At 42.9% G+C, this 22,700-nt stretch overlaps 1 protein-coding gene across 1 annotated transcript in view; it reads left to right on the top strand.

The window, feature by feature from the left end:
- The window catches only part of ptprda (protein tyrosine phosphatase receptor type Da), a 945,911-nt gene that overhangs the window by 623,912 nt on the left and 299,299 nt on the right, over positions 1-22,700 (top strand). The window contains exon 4 of the mRNA XM_089127357.1: positions 12,852-12,889. The gene's annotated coding sequence lies outside the window, so the exon portion shown is untranslated. The remainder of the gene's footprint in view (positions 1-12,851; positions 12,890-22,700) is intronic.

Genomic DNA, 22,700 nt, shown 5'->3' with positions numbered 1-22,700 from the left:
ACTTTTGTACCCAAAGGCTGCATATTGGTACATAGTGGTACATATTAGCACCTAAAATGTACATATTAACACCTAAAATGTATATATTAGGACCTAAAATTGACATATTAGCTCCTGAAATTGACATATTAGCTCCTGAAATGGACATATTATTGATGCAATATAAAATCAGTCCTAATTGAAAGAGAACAAGTTGACAAAAAGATTGAATCCAAGATTGGGTGAAAATATGTTATAATGAGTGAGTTATGAGCAATTTTTTATAGGCCGGTAATTTTTGACCGGGAACACCACGAATATGTGCCATATTTTTTACAAAACAAAAGTTTCAAAACAAAATTCCTGGTGAAACATTAGAGTAGAATAGTGTGATCAACAGTAGCCATTTTTTAATTTTTTTTTTTTTTCAGATTTCCAAATTTACTCATTTGTTTTTTACTCAAAAAATGAGATGCCTACTCTCAGATAAATGAGGCCCACGATTAATCATATACAAACAGAAATATAAAACCAGTTGACAAAAAGATTGAATCCAAGATTGGGTGAAAATATGGTATAATGAGTGATTTATAAGCTATTTTTTTATGGGCCGGTGGAGAGGGATGAAAACCCTATTTTGTGTGTTAGTCTACTAAATTAAACGTTTTTAATGTAAGATGCTTCCTAAATGTTTTTTTACAGTACAGAGGAGTGGGGTGTAGTATTGTGTAATTATTCCATGTCCACGTTCTTTGAAAATAAAAATATTTTTTTTCTTACAAACTTGCTTGGCTTTGATACTATACTATTATATTATAGTATATACTACAAGCTGTGTGCTTGTATTATAAATATATCAATTGATTAAAATCAATGGTTATATACATTATTCTTTGAAATGTGGGGTTTTATTTGTAAAAGTAGAGGTAGAACCTTATAATACCAAACAGAATCAGAGCTCTCAGACTTCTATCTCCATTTGGGTCATCTTAAAAAATCCCATTTCCAAAATGTGCCAGGATTTTGATATTTTATTCTCAAAGTACCTGTAGGGTGATGGTCTTGTTGAGCTATAATAGAAGATTAAACTACATAACAGTTTTGCCAGCTGGGATGTAAAAACTTTGATGCTCAATATCTCAGAACTACCCTAAACGGAGATAGAACCTTATAATTCTAAGCTCACGAATTAACAAGTTTTAATTTCTGAATCGAAATAATTGTTTGTGTTTTTCATTGTAACGAACAGTGTTATTTAGTATTCGTCACGGTACAAATAACAAGGTACAAATAGAGGGTACAATTAACAAAGTCTTGGAAGTTTGGAAGTTGAGCTTCCATAGGGAAAGAACTGAAAACACTTACTCTGCTCGCTCAGTGCCAGTTGACAGAGAGGAAAGTGATTTAATCGGTATTGCTGCTGAACACTGGTAACACCGGCAACACAGACTATTGCAGCAAATCTAGTGCTGCGAAAGTGAACCTAGAAATGCCATTTGTCTGTGCAAGTGTACAGACAAATGGCATTTCAGCTTGCCAAAAAGGGTGGGGTTGGCTGCCTATATAAGTAATGCAGAAATGCCTGTCTTGTCAGAATCTTTTTCCTTCAGTGCGAAGATGATCTCGCTGCTCTGTAGAAGACTCTTTCTTATTCCTCTTGCCGTTGAATGGGCCTTGCAGCACACACACACACACACACACACACACTGACACAGTAGTTCCCCTGCAGCCATCAATTTCTGAACAATTTCTGAACAAATTTCCAGCGCCATTGCTTCAAATTTCGCCCCACGAATGCGGCTTAGGGCACCCCTGCACTCACTACTACACTCATTGAGACCAGCTGCTCTCACTGCAAGAGCGAGAATGGTGCTAACAGCTCTGCAGCTGAGAACAGCGAGACTCATAGAGAATATTTTACTGTACAAGAGCATGTTTTTTTTTTAGTTTCAGGGTGTATTTAATCTTCTAAAACCTGTCAGATCATCTGTTTAAGCCAGTTCTATGGTGCAGAATGCGCACGCTCAAGAGCCCATGGGCGGGAGCTGTTAGCGCAAGAAAAGCAGGCAGACTTAGCAGTGGCTAGAAAGGGGGAAGTGGAGGAGAGCGAGGAGGATGAAGAATTAGGCTTGTTTGAGGTGAGGAAAATCTGCGCAGAATCGATCACCGGTGATCAGCGCGAGATGCATGCCGGTTAGAAATGTGTCCGAGAACGGTCTGCCTGGCTCTGATGTCATGCCGACGTATGTCAAAAAACTCTCGCGAGCGCAAGGCGGAATGGTCGGATTCTGCAGTCGCGCGCATTTGCTCTCCACCGACTGCGCTGATCAAAAGCATGATGGGAAATGACTTGCTGACGACACAGCTTCATGCTCATTGGTTTAAACAAAAGTGATGTAGGTAAATTCCATATTCATAAAGCTAAATTCTCCAAATCAAGGCCATGTTTTAATTTTTTCCAAATTGAAACTGATATACTGTATACTGTGAGTCTCTTAAACGGGTTAAAAATAAGAAAGCTATGTCAGTAACTCAAATATACTCTAAAATGTTCAAGTGAAAATTAGGAAAATATCTCTCATTTTATAGATGATGAAGTTTGTAAGTCTATTTAAACTAAGCTTATTTTTATTTATTTTTATTTTTTTATTATTAATTTTATTCTGATGTTTATTTATTTGTCGCTGTATAATATTTGTTTCACGAATTGTGGTGCTTGTATGTTTGTAACTTGCATTTGAATAAATAATTAAAAAAACAACAGTGATGAATTGTTCCCTTTTAAAATGTTTGATTTTAAAACTGATATCATGTTTTGTATGTATACATATGGGTGAATAAACTCTCTGACAGTGCCATATGGGTTATTATGTGATGTCATTTTTATTAAAAAAATATAAAAACACGTCTGTATTAAATAAAAAAATGATTGATAAACACATATTTGGAATGTAGCCTAATTAAATAGCAAGTACTTTGGGTGTCTTGTTCATTATATTTATTTTCATACAAAAGCAACAGAACTTAAATAACATCCAGTTTATTAGCAACACGTGCACGAGCGTGAATCCCGTGAATCCCGCGATATCAGACTTTGATCTCACAGGTGTCTGATTCACGGCGAGAACCGAGATTTGTCCGGCTTGAATGCGCTTTTTTCACTCCTCCTCTAACTGCAGCCGCCTACTCTCGACTACATTGCAGGCGAGGCGCATCTCAAACAAGCCTATTCACTTGTAGTTGAGGATTGCAATGATGATGATAGTGATGAATAGGGTCATTTTGTATCACATGATTGCAGTTGTTTTACAGGGTAGACTTCAATCTTTCTTGTTGATGTGTTTCAGGAAACAAGTTCATAGGCTCAATGGATATTACCGGTAACTTGTATCGTTCAGCCCATGGCTCTCACATCATTTCATTTTTTATGCTGCCAATAATCTAAAGGGGGTTGCACACCGGACGAGAAGCGCAGTACAGCACTGTGCCATGTCTATGACAACTCGAGGTATCAACTCCTGGCATGGCAAGCCATCATAAGGAATATGGGGATAACAGAACGAGATTACTAACTCCATTAGCTCGAAGACCTTGCCGATTCAGGGCCGTGATTCAAACATCGGTCTCAGATGACATGTCCCAGTTGAAGTTCAGTCTCTGCTGAAAAAAGACGCTATGGAGAAAGTAGCCTCGGAATACAGGCTTCTACAGCCGCTACTTCTTCCAGTCGGAATGGGAGCTTTGCACCCACAGGTCCCAGCTTCTCGGCCATCATGAGAACCTGGGCTTTAGGGTCAAGTTTGGCAGAAGCTCACTGCTCCCAAGCCAAATAATTTCGTTCTTGGGGGAAGTCTTCGACTCAGCCCAAATGATGGCTTGGCTTTCACAAGAGCACCTTAGTTGCCTTTTTCAAAGTAGGAACAAAATCTGCTGGGCCTCATGGCGGCAGCTTCCTCTGTCATTCTGCTGGGCCTGCTCCATATGTGACCACTCCAGCTCTGGTTGAAAGGCCTTGTCCCACCCCATGCATGGCACATACAGGCCGACACTCTCTCAAGGTGACACATGGGTGAGTCAGAGCCTTGGTCCCTTGAAAATCACCCTGCTTTTACCAGAACAGTTTGCAGGAGGAAAGTGGTCGTGACAGACCTCAAAGACAGGCGGGGTACCCTGTGCAATGGCAGAATAGCCTTTGGGTTATGGGCAACTCATATGTCGAGCTGGCACATAAACCACCTGGAGATAATGGCAATCCTTAATGATAATCATTCAAATTAAAATCATATATTCTTATGTGAGTTTGGGTGATCTCTGTAAGAGTGGGGGTGAGAGTTCAAATGTTAATTTGCAAGCAAGGTCCTTTGTCTTCAGAAACCACTGGTCAGATATTTTCTCTTTAACCAGTTTTCCAGTCTTACAGCACAACCCCCTGCCGTAGACCCAGTTATTCTGAGAAAAAAAGCAGTTTCTCTCCGGCACATGCATATGTTCACATCCAGCTTATCTGAATTTCTAAACCTTCGCTTTCATCATGTGTAATTTCCACATGACTGGAGCAGCATCGCAGAACAAGCTAGAGAAGATGTTATTTTATCATGCCATACTAGAACTGCTCTTGACTGTAAATGTCAGTGTCCTGTGTGTGTGTGTGTGTGTGTGTGTGTGTGTGTGTGTGTGTGTGTGTGTGTTGATAAACTAGCAGTGTTTAACCAAAACTCCCATTGACCCACAATGACCACAACTGAATTATAATCTCATATTAGTAATCTGTAATTATATCTATGAATGATGTTTTGCTCAAGTATGGCATGTAAAAGGCACATTTGATTTTACTCAAAAACCCACCTGAGCACATTTAAGCCCACCGTCAACTATAGTTGCCGCAGTGTATAGTTGTCATTTTCCTTTTGTAAGTATTTTTCTAGATGTTATCCATGTTGTATGTCTCAATGGCATGCAAGGAAACAACCAAAAAAAGGATTTCAAAAAAAAAAAAAGTTATTCACTTCCTTCCTGTCACATGATGCTGTCAACTTCCTACCCCTACTTCCATGAAGCATGACGAAGGCAAACACTCCCAAATAAAGCTCCTTTTCATATTACTAATAAGTATTTTTTTGTTGACACATATATATATATATATATATATATATCTACATAATCATGAAGGTCTCTATCCTCCAAACAAAACAAGTCTTACAATAGATCTATAGTTTTTTGTATACTTAATCAAAAGTCCAAGTGGCAACTATAGTTGCCGGTGGGCAAATGCCTTGTAAGTACATATATCATGGGGAAATGGGATATACTGTGTTAATAGGTTGATAATGGTTATTGGACTTGTTTAGTGCATAAACATAACTTTACCCTTTAAATTACATTTCTACTGTTCATAAGTACTGTCTGTATGCACTGTTATTTTAGTTTTTTGCCATTTTGTCATTTGTTATATATATATATATATATATATATATATATATATGTATGTATAATATTTTCTTCATTCTATTTATTTGTATTTATTTTGTATATGACTTTTTGGTACACAATGCCCTGTTATGGCAGCACTTCGTTCTGCACTTTACCACTTTAACCCTTGTGCGGTGTTCATTTGCGTTTACAGTCGGACTGTTTGTGGTCTCAGAGACCCCAGGCAACAAATGTAATTTTAAAACAAATTTTGTACAAATGTAATTTGTTAGATTTTTTTTAACAAATTACATTTTTGATATATGCATATCTTCATATTATGAAATCATAATTATAACAATAAAAGTTACTTTTTGTCAAAGTTTAGCAGTTTAGTGAAAAAAATCAGTTTTTCAATAATGTTACTGTTACGAACTGCTCCGAGACTTGGAGATGAAGATCCAAATGCAGCTTTATTTAAGATTAGTCGTACAGGCAGGGTCGAGAATTAGCAGACAGGACAATGGAGAATACACAGTGGGAATCCGGGAAACAGGCAGAGGTCAGGGCAGGCAGCAGTAATCAAAATCCAAGAACAATCCAACGTCAAAAACCAGAAAACAAACACGGAAAACGCTCAGAAATGCAGTGTAACACTTAAACAAGACTTCGCAAACACTGAACGTGAACACAAGGTATATATAGACACACTAACAGGATGAGACACAGGTGAATGCAATCAGTGAATGAGGTACAGGTGAATGTGATCAGTGATTATGAGTCCGGGCAGTGAGTTCTGGGAAATGTAGTTTGTGTGAAACATAGTCTTATCTGGAGTGCCCTCTGGTGGCTCAAGAGGGCACTCCAGCTGGTAACCGTTACATAGCCCCCCCTTTAAGGAGCGGATTCCAGACGCTCCTCAAAATGTCCAGGAGGGAGGCGGACCTGGGGGCGGGATGGAGGGCCAGGCCCGTGGAGTGGAAGAAGACCTGGAGACTGCGGCGGAGCTGGCTGTGGAGGCGACCAGGTCGGAGCAGGCTGTGCAGGCGGCCAGGGCGGAGCAGGTTGTAAGGGAGGCCAAGGCGGCGGAGACCCCTCGGGCGGCCACGCCGGCGAAGACCCCTCGGGAGGCCACGGCGGCGAAGACCCCTCGGGAGGCCACGGCGGCAAGGACCCCTCGGGCGGCCACGGCGGCGAAGACCCCTCGGGCGGCCACGGCGGCGAAGACCCCTCGGGCGGCCACGGCGGTGATGCCCTCTCAGGACCAGGCACCGGCTCAGGAACAGACACTACAACAGAAATGGTCACAAGGACAGACACAGAAACAAACACTGGATCGGGAGCAGACACTGGATCGGCCATCTTGTCCGGAGACACTGGATCGGCCATCTTGTCCGGAAACACTGGATCGGCCATCTTGTCCGGAGAAACTGGATCGGCCATCTTGTCCGGAGACACTGGATCGGCCATCTTGTCCGGAGACACTGGATCGGCCATCTTGTCCGGAGACACTAGCTTGGAGGCGGCCATCTTGTCCGGAGACACTAGCTTGGAGGAGGCCATCTTGTCCGGAGACACTGGCTCGGAGGAGGCCATCTTGTCCGGAGACACTGGCTCGGAGGCGGCCATCTTGTCCGGAGACACTGGCTCGGAGGCGGCCATCTTGTCCGGAGACACTGGCTCGGAGGCGGCCATCTTGTCCGGAGACACTGGCTCGGAGGCGGCCATCTTGTCCGGAGACACTGGCTCGGAGGCGGCCATCTTGTCCGGAGACACTGGCTCGAAGGCGGTGACGTGAACAGAATCTGGATCAGCAGAAGTGATTTGAACAGTCTCTGAATCAGCCATCTTGTCTTTAGACACTGGCTTGGAAGAAATGACGTGAAGCATCTCTGGCTCGGCAGAAGTGACGTGGAGCGTCTCTGGCTCGGCAGAAGTGACGTGGAGCGTCTCTGGCTCGGCAGAAGTGACGTGGAGCGTCTCTGGCTCGGCAGAAGTGACGTGGAGCGTCTCGGGCTCGGCAGAAGTGACGTGGAGTGTCTCGGGCTCGGCAGAAGTGACGTGGAGCGTCTCGGGCTCGGCAGAAGTGACGTGGAGCGTCTCGGGCTCGGCAGAAGTGACGTGGAGCGTCTCGGGCTCGGCAGAAGTGACGTGAAGCGTCTCTGTCTCGGCAGGGCTGACATGGAACTCTGGCTGGGCTGTCTCGGCAGGACGAGACTCTGGCTGGGCTGTCTCGGCGGAACGAGACTCTGGCTGGGCTGTCTCGGCGGAACGAGACTCTGGCTGGGCTGTCTCGGTGGAACGAGACTCTGGCTGGGCTCTCTCGGCAGGACGAGACTCTGGCTGGGCTGTCTCGGTGGAACGAGACTCTGGCTGGGCTGTCTCGGCAGGACGAGACTCTGGCTGGGCTGTCTCGGCGGAACGAGACTCTGGCTGGGCTGTCTCGGCGGAACGAGACTCTGGCTGGGCTGTCTCGGTGGAACGAGACTCTGGCTGGGCTGTCTCGGCAGGACGAGACTCTGGCTGGGCTGTCTCGGCGGAACGAGACTCTGGCTGGGCTGTCTCGGTGGAACGAGACTCTGGCTGGGCTGTCTCGGCAGGCCGAGACTCTGGCTGGGCTGTCTCGGCGGGACGAGACTCTGGCTGGGCTGCCTCGGTGGGACGAGACTCTGGCTGGGCTGCCTCGGCGGGACGAGACTCTGGCTGGGCTGCCTCGGCGGGACGAGACTCTGGCTGGGCTGTCTCGGTGGGACGAGACTCTGGCTGGGCTGTCTCGGCGGAACGAGACTCTGGCTGGGCTGTCTCGGCGGGACGAGACTCTGGCTGGGCTGTCTCGGCGGAACGAGACTCTGGCTGGGCTGTCTCGGTGGAACGAGACTCTGGCTGGGCTGTCTCGGTGGAACGAGACTCTGGCTGGGCTGTCTCGGCGGGACGAGACTCTGGCTGGAAGGTGAGCGCAGGCTCGGCAGGGCTGACGGTGAGCGCGGGCTCGGCAGGGCTGACGGTGAGCGTGGGCTCGGCAGGGCTGACGGTGAGCGCGGGCTCGGCAGGGCTGACGGTGAGCGCGGGCTCGGCAGAGCTGACGGTGAGCGCGGGCTCGGCAGGGCTGACGGTGAGCGCGGGCTCGGCATGAAGCTCTGGCATAACGTGAAGCTCTGGTTGAGTAGATACCACGGGTTCATGGAGCTCCTTCTCTACAACGCCCACAGTAAACAAGGAACCGCTTAGCAAAAGGGCCTGGTTAATATAGTCCTCTAATGTCCCGTGACGATTGTGTAAGGGCATGAGTGAACTGAGTGGTTCAGAGAGTCCTCCTCGGAAAAAGATCATTAAACACTCTGTGCTCATTGAGGCGAAATGGGCCAGTTCAATGAACTCAGAAACATAGTCCTCGACGGACCGATTCTCCTGACGGAGACGCAAGATCTGGACGTCTGGGCTTCTTGTTGGCATGGCTGCTGGATCTCGGTGTGGCGAAGTCTTCTGTTACGAACTGCTCCGAGACTTGGAGATGAAGATCCAAATGCAGCTTTATTTAAGATTAGTCGTACAGGCAGGGTCGAGAATTAGCAGACAGGACAATGGAGAATACACAGTGGGAATCCGGGAAACAGGCAGAGGTCAGGGCAGGCAGCAGTAATCAAAATCCAAGAACAATCCAACGTCAAAAACCAGAAAACAAACACGGAAAACGCTCAGAAATGCAGTGTAACACTTAAACAAGACTTCGCAAACACTGAACGTGAACACAAGGTATATATAGACACACTAACAGGATGAGACACAGGTGAATGCAATCAGTGAATGAGGTACAGGTGAATGTGATCAGTGATTATGAGTCCGGGCAGTGAGTTCTGGGAAATGTAGTTTGTGTGAAACATAGTCTTATCTGGAGTGCCCTCTGGTGGCTCAAGAGGGCACTCCAGCTGGTAACCGTTACAGTTACATTATGATTAGAATCAAACCTGAACAGGATGTTACAAAGAGAAAAGTTGGATTCTTTAGAGTTTATCATTTATTTCAAACATCTGTTTTTCATATAATTCTAAAAAAAAATTGTGTGAAGTGTGACACTTCATTTCTTTCTATGTGGGTTCTTTCTGATTTTGAGGATGAATTTTGTCCATTGACAAAAATAATTTAATTCTAATCATAATATAACACTATTGAAAAACAGTTTTTTTTCCAGTACAAAAAATGCCTAAACTTTGACAAAAAGTAACTTTTATTGTTATTATTGTTATATATATATATGAAGAGTTCAGATGCAAAAGCCTCTAAATGCCATTTGAAATTTTCTTCTTTAATGATGATTTTTATCAAACTTGTATATTTAAGTTCAGTAATTTCACTTAAATGGCAATGATAATTACCTATTAATTGTTATTTAAGTGAAATTACTGAACTTAAATATACAAGTTTGATAAAAATCATCATTAAAGAAGAAAATTTCAAATGGCATTTAGAGGCTTTTGCATCTGAACTCTTCATATATATATATATATATATATATATTGTTGTGGAAATTTTTGTACCTAGATCTTAAATAATAATTAAAGTACAATGAAGATCTCGAAAGTCATAAGTACATGTTTATTTCTTGCAAGAAAGGTAGTTCCCACACAGACAGGGTCTGATATGAGAAGGGCAAAGAGCTTACCATTTTACAGAGTTTATATACAAAAGGTCACCCTCCAAAATGTACCCCCTCCTCTTCTTACTTATAGTTTCAGTTCCCTCACACGTCTCGCACTTTGTCTTGTACCTAACGCACCCTAAGTTAGTCTTTGTTACCGGGCAGAATTTTATGTCCTTTTGACCTGGCCTGTCTGTCCTGTTTGCAATTTCCCTGACACAGCATTTTCTGAAAAGGCACATCTATTGTATAAAAGAAAACATCTATGTTTATAAAACACACAAGCATATGTTCAAAAAGAAAAGATACATCAAATGAAAAGATATTATGAAAGATAATATGATTGGTTCTTCATTCATTGCCTCTTCTGTTACTAGGTAGAGGAGACTTTGTTTAAATGATTACTTCATAGATGTCAGGTTCGAACTCAGTCATCTGTCTGGTTCCATTTCTCATATTTGATATTTATACACACAATCAGGTGTTTGACATACATACATTCATCTGAAGTACAGAATGTCTTAGTACATTGTCTCAGAGATTCAGCAGATAAATGAGGTCAACTAATAAACCATGGTTAGATTAATATTTAGTTTAAAATTTCCCTTACAATATATATATATTTTTTTTTTTTCTGCAATTATACACAGTAGTAGCAAAAAGTAGATTTTCCTTAAGGTCACCTAAGCTGCCTTTCTGCAATGTCCTCTGCTCTCAGCCCTTCTGCTGGTTTGAATGCTTCTGGATGTTTGCCTACATGAGCATAATGGACTTTAACTGGTTCCAAAGCCTCATGGGACACCAGAACCAATTGAGAGTGTTTTGAGGAATCCAGCGAATGAACCGTTTTTAGAGTTTAATGAGGACCCAGGGGACAATGACAGCGGCCCTGCAGCCAATCAGAAAACCTCACCTGCTGTTCAACTCATCATTACAATGACACTCACTGCTGCTTCTCATATGAGATGCATGCTAGGAAAAATATTACACTGTATGACGAGTGTGAGCAGGCATTAATCTGGCGTGTATCTCAGATAATCTGGCGTGTAACTCAGATAAGCCAAAACCAGTCCTTACATTCTGTGTTTTGATTGTCTAATGGGTTTGCCATCAGTTTCGAATTGGACGGACAGGCAGCTGATGTTTCACATGATTTTTCTACATTCACATGTAGAAAAACAAAAACAAACTGAAGTCGACCATCTGCCAAACACACACACACACACACACACACACACACACACACACACACACACACACTGATGGGGAAGGATTTAATTTAATTAAACAATTATAACTATTACTATAAAAAAAATATAAAAATTATAAAAATTACTAGTAAGTTTCACAAATATTACAGTAACACATTAAATGTGAGATGTTGAAGTAGAAAGATTGTTTTGTTACACATTAATATTTTTATTTACTCTGTAGACTGAACTGAATCATGTCAAGTTGGGTTGGGATTAATTGGACTGAATTCAGATGAGTTATGTTGGATAGGTTGAGTTGAGTTGTGTTGAATTCAGTTAGGTGAAGCTAGGTTGAGATCTTGATTTGAGTTCATTCCAATTGAATTTTGCTACAGGTATGTCAGGTTGAGTTGAATTGAGTTAAGTGTGTTGGTTTGACATGAACAGAAAGTTCATGACTTTTGGTATGTTGGGGTGAATAGAGTTTATGTATTTGATAGACAATTATATTCAGAGCTGAAATGTATTCGGTTGAATTGATTTGCTGACCTGTGTGTTATTTTTCACGATTTTATTTTATGCTAATAATCACACTAAACTGAAGAGATCTTTTAAATCATGAAAAATAGACAGGCACACATACAGAAAGAAACAGTAGTACTTATTTTAATTTATTTTATTTTAAGTAATGGATATTTAATTTATAAAGAGAAATTAAATACTTTCGTTTTATGATAACACATGCCATTAAAACATGTTTGAGCCCTTGGATCTGAATTTGTTTGTACTATTCTTCTGGATTATACACCCCTGTTATAAAGTTTAGTGTCAATACGATTTTAAAGATGTGTATGAATGAATTGTCACAAAGACTGCATTTATTAGATCAAAAATACAGTATTTTTGAATTACAATTTAAATATTATAACAATTATTACAATTTAAATCCCTCCAATCATTCTAATATGCTGATTTGCTGCTCAAGAAACACCTATTATTATTATCAATGTATAAAACAGTTGTGCTAATTAATATTTTTGTGGAAACCGTGATCATTTTCAGGATTCTTTGATGAATAGAAAGTTAAAAAGAACAGCATTTATTTGAAATAGAATTATTTAGAAGGAACCTTTTGTAACAATGACTTTGCTATTCTTTTATGTTTAGACTGATGAAAAATTAGAGTCCACATCGCAACTATAAAAATAGTGGCACAGAGAAATATGATTGGAATTACTTTCATAACGATTTTCTTTTCCAACTGATGAACTATAAACACATTGACAGCCAACTGTGAGCATTTAAACTGGCAGCCGAAAAAACTGCAGATCACACAAGTTATGCATCATGGAACGATCAGTCTTATTTAAACTCCAAGAAATATTCTTCTTTCTCTTTAAATGAATATACGTCTTTTCCCAGATTGTCAGCTGTCCAATAATCTCTGACCTTTCAGACACCAGAAGTTCAATTACTCGCCAAACGAATGGTTTGCACGTTGATGGCATGATGAACTTTACGGTGGCGTATTTCCTCATTCCCTCCACTGACTGATTCCTGAGATTAAACTGATAGGGTGAGCAAAGGGGAAACCGATTTCACAAGCCTCACATTTGTGTGCTTTTGTTTTTCAGCTCCTCAGTCCTCAGGATCTTCACCAGGACTTTCAGAGGTAAAGCAGTCTCTTCTATGCATGTGTGCATGTGTAAGCGTGTTCTACTATGGGCTGATCTGCTGACATTGTGCAGGTGTAGCACTTCAGCAGCAAAAACTTCTTACACACACACACACACACACACATTGTCTAGTTTGCCAATTGTGAATTCATTGTGCTGAGCTTTTGTTCTCACTAAATCTTGACCATCCAATCAGAACCGTCACTGAGCTGTGACTGACAGTGATGAATGCCCGCCCACTCCCATCAGCTCTGCTAGCACGAGCAGAGCATGCTGGGAGCATCTCCACAAATATGCCGGCACTTCATTAATACAAACTCTGAGGAAACAAACAAAGACAAACTGAACTGTTTTATACACCTACAGCACGATCCATTAACTCAAAGAAAGATCAGCTCATTCTTCACACAGCTTACAGTGTGTGCGTGTACTTGGTATTCCCTACGTTATGGGGAGCAAATGTGCCCAAAAGGATAGTAGTACCAGCAAATCTTGACCAATTGGGGACATTTTGTTGTCCCCATGAGAAAAACAGTATAAATATCAAAGTGTTTTAAAAAGTAAAAAATGCAGAAAGGTTTCTGTGATGGGTAGGTTTAGAGGTAGGGTTGGTGTAGGGGATATACATTTTGTACAGTATAAAATCATTACGTCTATGGAAAACACGCGGCCCGAACGGGCCGAGCAACGAGCCCACAACTCACACAGACCAATGCTCTGCAAGTATACCTTCTTTTAGAGCTTCTAAGAAGCATTAAGAAAGTGTTTTTGTGGTGTTCAGAAAGGTTAACTGACTGTTTTGGTGAATGTAACTCTCCCTTTCTCTCCAACTCACTCTCTCTCACCCTCTCTCTCGCTCCAACTCACTTACGCATACCCATTGTCTAAACTACCTGCGTCGTCTTAGTTTGTGTTTTAATGTTTGTAAATACATGTATAATTGTAACTTAGTAAATGCTTAAGCAGTTGCTTTATTAAATACAATTATGCTCATTTTGACTGAATAATTGTCTTGCTCATAATACTAGTCAATGAAATGTCGTCCAAGAAGCTGCGCGCTTTAACTAAACATACCTAGAAGGGTATTTGTTTATGGAGCAGGAAGGCGAATTCTTGTGGCCACAGAATTCGTTTTCACAAACTCTATAACTTAATTGAGCTAATTAATTTTACTTGTCTTGTAAAACGTGGTCTGTGTAATTGATTACAATTAATTTGTGGTTAATTGCAGAGACGCACATGTATGCATACAAGTAAAATTTAAATAAGCATCCCTAAATGGGAGATTTATTAATATGTAAGACCAGTCTGATTCAAATCTGTATGAATAATTATTAATTATCAATTATTAATTATGATATGCAAATGATATGCTTTACAACTGTAACCCTCATTCCCTGAGAAGGGAACGAAACGCTGCATCGGAAATCGACACATTGGGAACGCTCTTAGCGTGACGCGTCTGAAGCCTGAATGAAACTAGTCCAATTTCGATTGGTGTTGCGTCATGACGTCAGCCGTGACGTCGCATGTGACGGTAAGCGGAAGCTATAAAGGGACGCCAGAACAAAGTAGCGTCAGCTTCTGATTGGCTGAAGCAAGTGAGGGACGCAACGTTTCGTTCCCTTCTCAGGGAACGAGGGTTACAGTCGTAACCCGAGACATTCCCTTTCGAGGGAACTCTTGCTGCGTCGGAAATCGACACATTGGGGAACGAAATGTCCACTGCGCCACACTGAGAGATACGACCTGATGTGAATCAAACTGGCACACTCAAGACGAGAGAACCTGTGAAACCGCTGTAGAGTGTAGATCCAGACTGTAGTTTTTTATGAAAGTGTGAGGGGAGGCCCATCCTGAGGCATCACAGATCTCCTGAAGGGAAACTCCTGCCAACAGAGCCTTAGAGGAAGCCGCAGAGTGGGCTCTTAGTGCCACTCTTAGTGCTTAGATTGTATCCACTATCCATCTGCTTATAGTTTGTTTTGAAACCCCTCTTAGGAGACCCAAAGCACACAAGCAGCTGGTCCGACTTCCTCCAGCCTAAGGTTCTTCACACATAAACTTCAAGGGCTCGGATCGGGCACAATAAATTTAACTTAGCTTGCTCATCCGACACATGGAAGGAAGGCCTGCAGAATAATAGACTGTGCCACATTTGATGGTACTTTAGGCACATAACCATGTCTAGGGTGGAGAATAGCCTTTACTATACCAGGAGCGAATTCGAGGCAAGAAAGAGTGACAGATAAAGCCTGCAGGTCCTCTACTATTTTTACATTTCTCTGACACTTCATCCAAAGGTTCGAAGAGTGCCAGGGATAACCCCTTGAAAACCACTGCCAAGTCCCACGTGGGGACCCTGGACTGGATGAGAGGCCTCATCCTCCTGACTCCAAGAAGGAAACGCACAATTAGTGGGTGTCTCCCCAAAGTGTCCACCCCTAAAGGCATGTGGAAGGCAGCTATGGCCGCCACATAGACCTTAAGCGTAGACGGGGAGAGCATGTCAGAGAATCGAATCTGGAGGAACTCCTGCACTGAAGCCACTGGGCAGTTAACTGGGTCCACCTGAAGTTCTCTGCACCATAACTTGAAAACATTCCATTTTAATGCATACAGTTTCCTCGTGGAGGGAGCTCTAGAGTTTAGGATGGTCTCAACAACCTCAGTTGAAACACCAGAATTTAACTGTTGGTCCCCCTCAGGGGCCAAACCCACAGTTTCCATAGCTCATAGCTCTGGCTGAGGGTGAAATATTGTGCCCTCGGCCTGAGAAAGAAGGTCCCTCCTGATCGGAACTTGCCACGGAAGGCCTGCTAGAAGAACCATAATGTCAGAAAACCACACTCGGTCCGCCCAGTACGGGGCTACTAGGAGCAAGCTGATCCCATACTGCCGGACCCTCCCTCTCTAGAACCCCTGGGAGCAGAGCGATCAGGGGAAATGCGTTCAGACGTTGTCTCGGCCACATCTGTACCATGGCATCCAACCCCAGAAGTGCCTTCTGGTGTAGCGGCCTTCCATAACCGCACCCCAGCCTGTGCCAGGGACGCATCTGTGATTAGAACTTTTCTCTGACATGGTGCCCCCAACACAGGGCCTAGGGACAGGAACCCTGGTTTCTTCCACATTACCAAAGAACGAAGGCATCTGCACATTACTTTGACTGTGTGGAAGGGGTGGACAATGCCACCATGAGGCCCATAACCCTTTGGAAGTGTTTGACAGTGATGGCCTGGCCTAGCCTGAGACTCCTTACTGTAGTCAAGATGGAGAGTACACGAGCAGGAGACAACTGTGCCCGCATCGTGACTGAATCCCACACTACCCCCAGAAAAGTAGTTCTCTGTTGAGGAATTAATGAACTCTTTTGACATTGAGTCTTAACCTTAAGCACCTTGGATGTATCAGAACAACTTCTCGATGTTGAACTGCCATTTGTAATGACTGTGCCAGAATGAGCCAGTCGTCAATGTAATTGATGATGCGAATGCCTTGATAAAACACACCACAGATGCACAATATAAAAAAGAGACGGACAGGGACAATATGGAACTTTTATTTTTCAGATAATGTTAATGACTATAAATATGAAACAATGTACATCCAGATGCAGTCAATAATACAAATCTAATGTTGTATTTCATGCGAGATACCAGCGCTCAAGTGACAAAAGAACGACTCAAACCCGAAAACTCGAGAGATGAACTAATCATTTTTGGTACTGACAGCATAGTCTCTTTGGGACTGAGAGGAAGAACGAAAGACTCGGACCCGGCCGAACCCGAACTCGAGACACCAAATATGAACTAATCATTACTCGTTCCGGTCCTGCTGTATCACACACGGCACGGCCCAGTAGACAGCACATATCAGAGTTAGACACTGACGAGTTGACAGCTAACGTATCGAGACACAAGAGGAGGAGAACAAACCTGATAAAAATGAAGGTGCAAAGGAAAGAATGTCTCGGATCAGGAGGTGAGGTGAACTAACAGAATCAGACAGCAATAGCCTGAATTTAAGACCCAACAACTAATAAAGTAATACAACATTTGAGTTGCTTATAATTTGTAAGTGTAAGCTAGCGGGAGAGAAAGAGCTCTCAGCAACGGGAAGGGGGAGGGTCGTCTCCGTGCCAACGGCTCCGCCCACAACCCAGAGGCGAATTGCTAATGAGCTACTGCCGCTCTGCTGAAGTGAAGTCCCAGAAAACGGTACAGGTTTTGTGATTTTGGCTAAAAATGGCATAATCATAATTTAAAGACCACTGGGAATGTTTAAAAATAGCTAGAAAATATGATCGGAGGGGGACTTTAAATGAGTTGCATGTGTGTCTCAGATTGTGCTACATTCCCTGTCATTCAGATCAGGTTATTTGCCTTTTGGACCCTCACTGATTTTGATTTCATCTGTGTTTTCAATGCAGAAATTGAGTGATTATTTGGGGTGTTGCGTCTTTGGGTCTGTAAATTCACCTTCTCCCTCAATAGGCCCAATTTATGTTTTAATTACTGGGATTCACCCAGCCGGAATTCATTCACACACACACACACACACACACACACACACACACACACACACACACACACACACACACTGGTTGTTGCTGTATTAATGAATTATAATGTGGTCTAAGCATTCTTCCTGTTGGAGTGAGATGAACTGTTTAATACTTGCCAGATGGACTTTATTAATGAGGCTTTAATCTGACCAGCACGTTTGTGATGCTGAGCTCATAAATATCATTGACAGCCGTGATTAGACCTCATCAATACAGCCCATAACTCTCAGTGCAATTAACAGAGAGAGACAGTGTGTGTGTGTGTGTGTGTGTGTGTGTGCTTGCTTTCTATTTTACTGCATGATGTATTCATTTACCTTTATGAATTTCGTAGATGCTTTTATCTTGTTTACAAAAATGTGTTGCTGTGTACTTACAACGGGATGTAGGTAGACTGCTCATGGTTTGGAGCAGATTCTTTTAAAAAGGAGAGAGGGTTGTGCACAGCATCTAACACTGAAACTGATAAAAAAAAATATGGTGGGTGAACTTTATATACAGTGGGGAAAACAAGTATTGGATAAACAGATGATTTTGCAGGTTTTCCCACTTACAAAGCATGTAGAAGTCTGTAATGTCTATCATAGCTACTCTTCAACTGTGAGAAAATCCAGAAAATCATATTGTATGATTTTTGAGTAAATTATTTGCATTTTATTGCATGACATAAGTATTTCATAAGTAAAAGCAGAACTTAATATTTGGTACAAAAACCTTTGTTTGCAATTACAGAGATCATGACATGGGCATCTTGCACCTGACGCAAATGACTTTGTACATTGACACATTTATCGTTCCTATTTTGCACTCGCGCAAAGCCGGCTTTTCCCTCCACAGACGGACGTCGGTAAACTAGGAAATTAATTAATAATAATAATTTGTTACATTTATATAGCGCTTTTCTGGACACTCGAAGCGCTTCACATAGAGGGGGGGGGGGGGGGTCTCCTCAACCACCACCAATGTGCAGCATCCACCTGGATGATGCGACGGCACCCATATTGCGCCAGAACGCTCACCACACACCAGCTTACTGGTGGAGAGGAGACAGTGATGAAGCCAATTGGTGTATATGGGGATGATTAGGAGGCCATGATGGACAGAGGCTACTGGGCAAATTTGGCCAGGATGCCGGGGTTACACCCCTACTCTTTCGAAAGACATCCTGGGATTTTTTATGACCACAAAGAGTCAGGACCTCGGTTTAACGTCTCATCCAAGGGATGGTGCTCTTTTGACAGCATATTGTCCCCATCACTTTACTGGGGCGTTAGAACCCACACAGACCACAGGGTGAGCACCCCCTGCTGGCCTCACTAACACCTCTTCCAGCAGCAACCTGGCTTTCTCAGAAAGTCTCCCATCCAGGTACTAACTAGGCTCAGCCCTGCTTAGCTTTAATGGGCAACCAGTCTTGGGCTACAGGGTGATATGGCTGCTGGATGAATTAACTTGAGCTCCCTGCCTGGGCGCAAAAAGGAGGAGTATTTTGCAGTTTGCATACACTTTGATTCTCTCAACATGCATGCAGCAGTTTTTATTTTTGCAAATCATACATTATAACAAGGAAATATATGAACACATGAGGGAAATCATTGAGGTGTCCATGCAGAAGTGAAAAAAAAATGTAGGCCTAAATCTAGATTACTCATTTACCCACATTTTTGAGACTAATTATAGTAATGACAAATCAGACCTGTTTGCCCAATAATGGCAAGACACATATGTATATAATGTTTAACCCACGCTGATTTGGGTGAGTTTCTCCCATCCCCATACAACGTCACTTCTGTCTTTCACTGCCCTTGTTATGACGTTGAGGAAGGAGAACCCAGGTGCAGACAAAAAAGGGGAAAATAATGCCCACGATGGGGTAAACAAGACAAGGCAGAGGATGACTAAATAGACTAAGACTTGGACATAAGACTAGACAATAAAGGCATACACGAAAACACGACAACAGGGTTGGGATGCAACAATAAAAATATCAAACATGAGAGGGGGGGGGGGGGGAGGAACAAGAGAGTTCATGGGGGATAGTCCAGGGTGGATGGGTGGACTGGGGGTTTTGGGCTTTTGGGACGTTAGGCACAGGCTTAGGGAAGACAGCCCGGGGTGATGTGGTGACAGGGGTGACCGGGGAAACGCAAAGGGGCACAGAGGGTGAAGAAACAGGAAACAAGACCGGGGGAACAGCAGGGGACACAACAGGACACATGACTGGGGATGTTGCAGGCGGCCGGGGAGTGGTGAGAGGCAATGCTAGGCTCTCAGAAGCAGCTTCAGAACCAGTGCTCTCCATAGCAGACTCGGACACATCGTTCTCTGCAGTAGACTTGGAAACCGCACTCTCTAACACAGACTCAGGAACAGCGATCTCTCTGACGCCGACTCGGGAGCAGCACTCTCTGCAGCTCTAGGCACGGGGTCTGGGGACAAGACAGGACTAACAGGGACTTCTAGGATTTTGACAAGACGTGACAGGGACTTCTAGGATTTTGACAAGATGTGACAAGTACTCGGACAGGGTTTTTGCAGCAATAATGACCAGCATATCTTGATTAGCTGAAACTGAGCGTAAAACAGCCTCAGCAGCTGAATCACCTGCTTCCCTCTCTGCAGCACTCACGACTGTAGACTCAGGAACAAAACCTTCGGCTGTAGCGGGCTCAGGGACGGCGCCTGCTGGAGCGGGCTCAGGGACGGCGCCTGCTGGAGCGGGCTCAGGGGGAGACAGAGGACAAGAGGCTCCCTTCTTCCTCTTCTTCCTTGGTCACGGAGCAGAGGACATAGCCAGGCTTATGACCGGTTGGGGAAGCACAGCAGGAAGTTTGGTCTCAGTGGAGGAGGACTCCGAAGTAGACTCCCAAGACAGCCGTCTTTCTCGTTTGCCACGGAGACTTGCGGGTGCAGATGACGCGTCGGGAGCCGAAGTGGAGTGAGCCTGTTTCCCCTGCGTAACAACAGCTAAAACGTGACCCTCCGGGATCACTGGCAGCCTGGCAGGTGGTGACGAGGTGGTGGAAGCCTGCGGATCCTCCTGGGAGAAATGATCCCAGAGTCTGGCATAATTCTTCAGGATCCACTCACCCTGGGGCGTGACAGGACCGTTGACTCTCTCTCCGTCGGTGGGAGCCGACAACCACCACTGTTCCGGCTGTAGCCGGAGCTGGGAGAACATACTGTCTGCTGGGTTCTTTATTGGTCGGTTCATTCTTTTATGACGTTGAGGAAGGGAAACTCAGGTGCAGACAGAGTACACTGAATACACAATTTACTTGCAGACAAAAAAGGGAAAATAATGCCCACAATGAGGTTAAAAAGACAAGGCAGAGGATGATTAAATAGACTAAGACTTGGACAGAAGACTAGACGCTAACTAACAGCAAATACACTAATAGGATCTTCACAGAACACGACAAGATACTAACAGGTAATATTTAGCAATGACTCACAGGCAACTATAGCAGGGGTTCTCAACTCCAGTCCTCACGACCCACTGCTCTGCATATTGTGTATGTCTCCCTTATTTAACACACCTGATTCAGATCCTCAGCTTGTTAGGATAGACAGTCACTGCGTCCCAATTCGCTTACTTATATTACGCCCTAAAAGTATGTACTCTTTTTGTGAAGAAAAAGTACATACTTTTGAGTGTGTAGCTAAAAAGTAGGCAAGCTTTGGGACATACCATCACGTCATATTTAGCGGACGGCTCTGTCACGTGCTGTGTGCATCCTGTCACCAGGGGTGTAAAGTAACGAATTACAAATACTCACGTTACTGTAATTAAGTAGTTTTTTTCAGAAATTGTACTTTTTTGAGTAAGTTTAAAATTGTGTAATTTTACTTTTACTTGAGTACATTTTAAGTGATGTATCGGTACTTTTTCTCCGCTATTTTCCTTCTGTTTGTGGTCGTTACTCGTTACATGCTTGTTTTAATTTAATTTTATTTTTATCCATCAACGTGATTGGATCGAGTAATCGGTCTCGTGACTGTCATCAAATCAAATTAAGCATAGAAAACTTTAACCGCCTATTCCTGCTGTTACTCGTGACTGCTGTGGAAGTACATTCTTCACACATCAATTCAATCCAGATTTCAGAGTCTTCCTCTAATATGCTATAAGGTACATTTCATATTTCTGCTTAATATGATATTTATATAGGCTGGCCTGTCTACATGGCCTAGTAATTTGGTCTGAGGTTGGGGGTATTGCGTGACGAGTTCATAATGCGGTTTCCCGCTCCCATTTACTTCACAATCACAATATAGAGAGACGTGCGTCACTATCTGTGCACTGCAACTTTTGTTTTTTTGTTTGTGGATGCTGCTGATAAAACAGCTTCGCCGAGACTTCAAAGAAAGTGACAAAGTGTGTTTGTTTGTTTGTTTCTTTCTTTTGTAAAAATTTCCTGGATATAACTTCCCTATTTAGATGTACAATTTTCCTTACAAATTATATTATCAGCACAATGTGAGTAAATGTAGCCGTGTAAAATGTAAGGTATGATGCCACTCTTCTAGAACAATTTGCATTTACGTTTAAATTGTAACATATTTAATAGCATGGAATTAAAGTGTGTAATTAGTGTTAGCTCACTACCTCAGCCTTTTTCAGTGCATTAGTTGAGGTTATCTGATAATATTAGTGATTCTCATTTATCAAAAAACTAATTGGTACCGTTTTGGAGAGAAATTGGGTATTTTTTTAATCTCAGTTAAAATCCTCCATTCAATCTAATTTGATTTCCTACCGTATCGAAGCAGGTTAATCTGCCAGTCATGGGTCTTTCATGTGTATACTTTCCTCGTGTTTTGCAATTTGAATATAGTGATGCATTTAAAAAGTAATGGCTAAACGTATCCTTACAAAAGTTCACAATGCTGCTGCAGATGCAATATAATGTGGAGAACATTGAATAAATTAATTTTCGTCAGGTCAGATAGTGTTAATTAATCACTCAAACCTCTTTATCTAAACCTCTCAACAAAACCGCGGGACTCGTGCGTCCTCCGTGTCTGTAGTTTTTTAACACTTTTTACTCGTGTTTGTAGTTCTAACCGAATCCTCGTTCAACGCACAAAGGGTTGTGGGGAATATCAGCCGTTAGAGTGTGCATCGATCTACACTTCATGTAGATCCACCCCAAGACTATTACTGGGGAAGGGGAAGACACCAACAACAAATAAGAAAAAGGAAAAATAACACTAGCCGGTGGTCACACTTTGTTTCA

This window comes from Pimephales promelas, chromosome 1, assembly GCF_988280905.1.
Source record: "Pimephales promelas chromosome 1, fPimPro1.hap1.1, whole genome shotgun sequence".
NCBI classification, from domain to species: domain Eukaryota; kingdom Metazoa; phylum Chordata; class Actinopteri; order Cypriniformes; family Leuciscidae; genus Pimephales; species Pimephales promelas.
The sequence above is the reverse complement of the archived record's forward strand: the minus strand, read 5'-3'. Positions and strand labels throughout refer to the sequence as shown.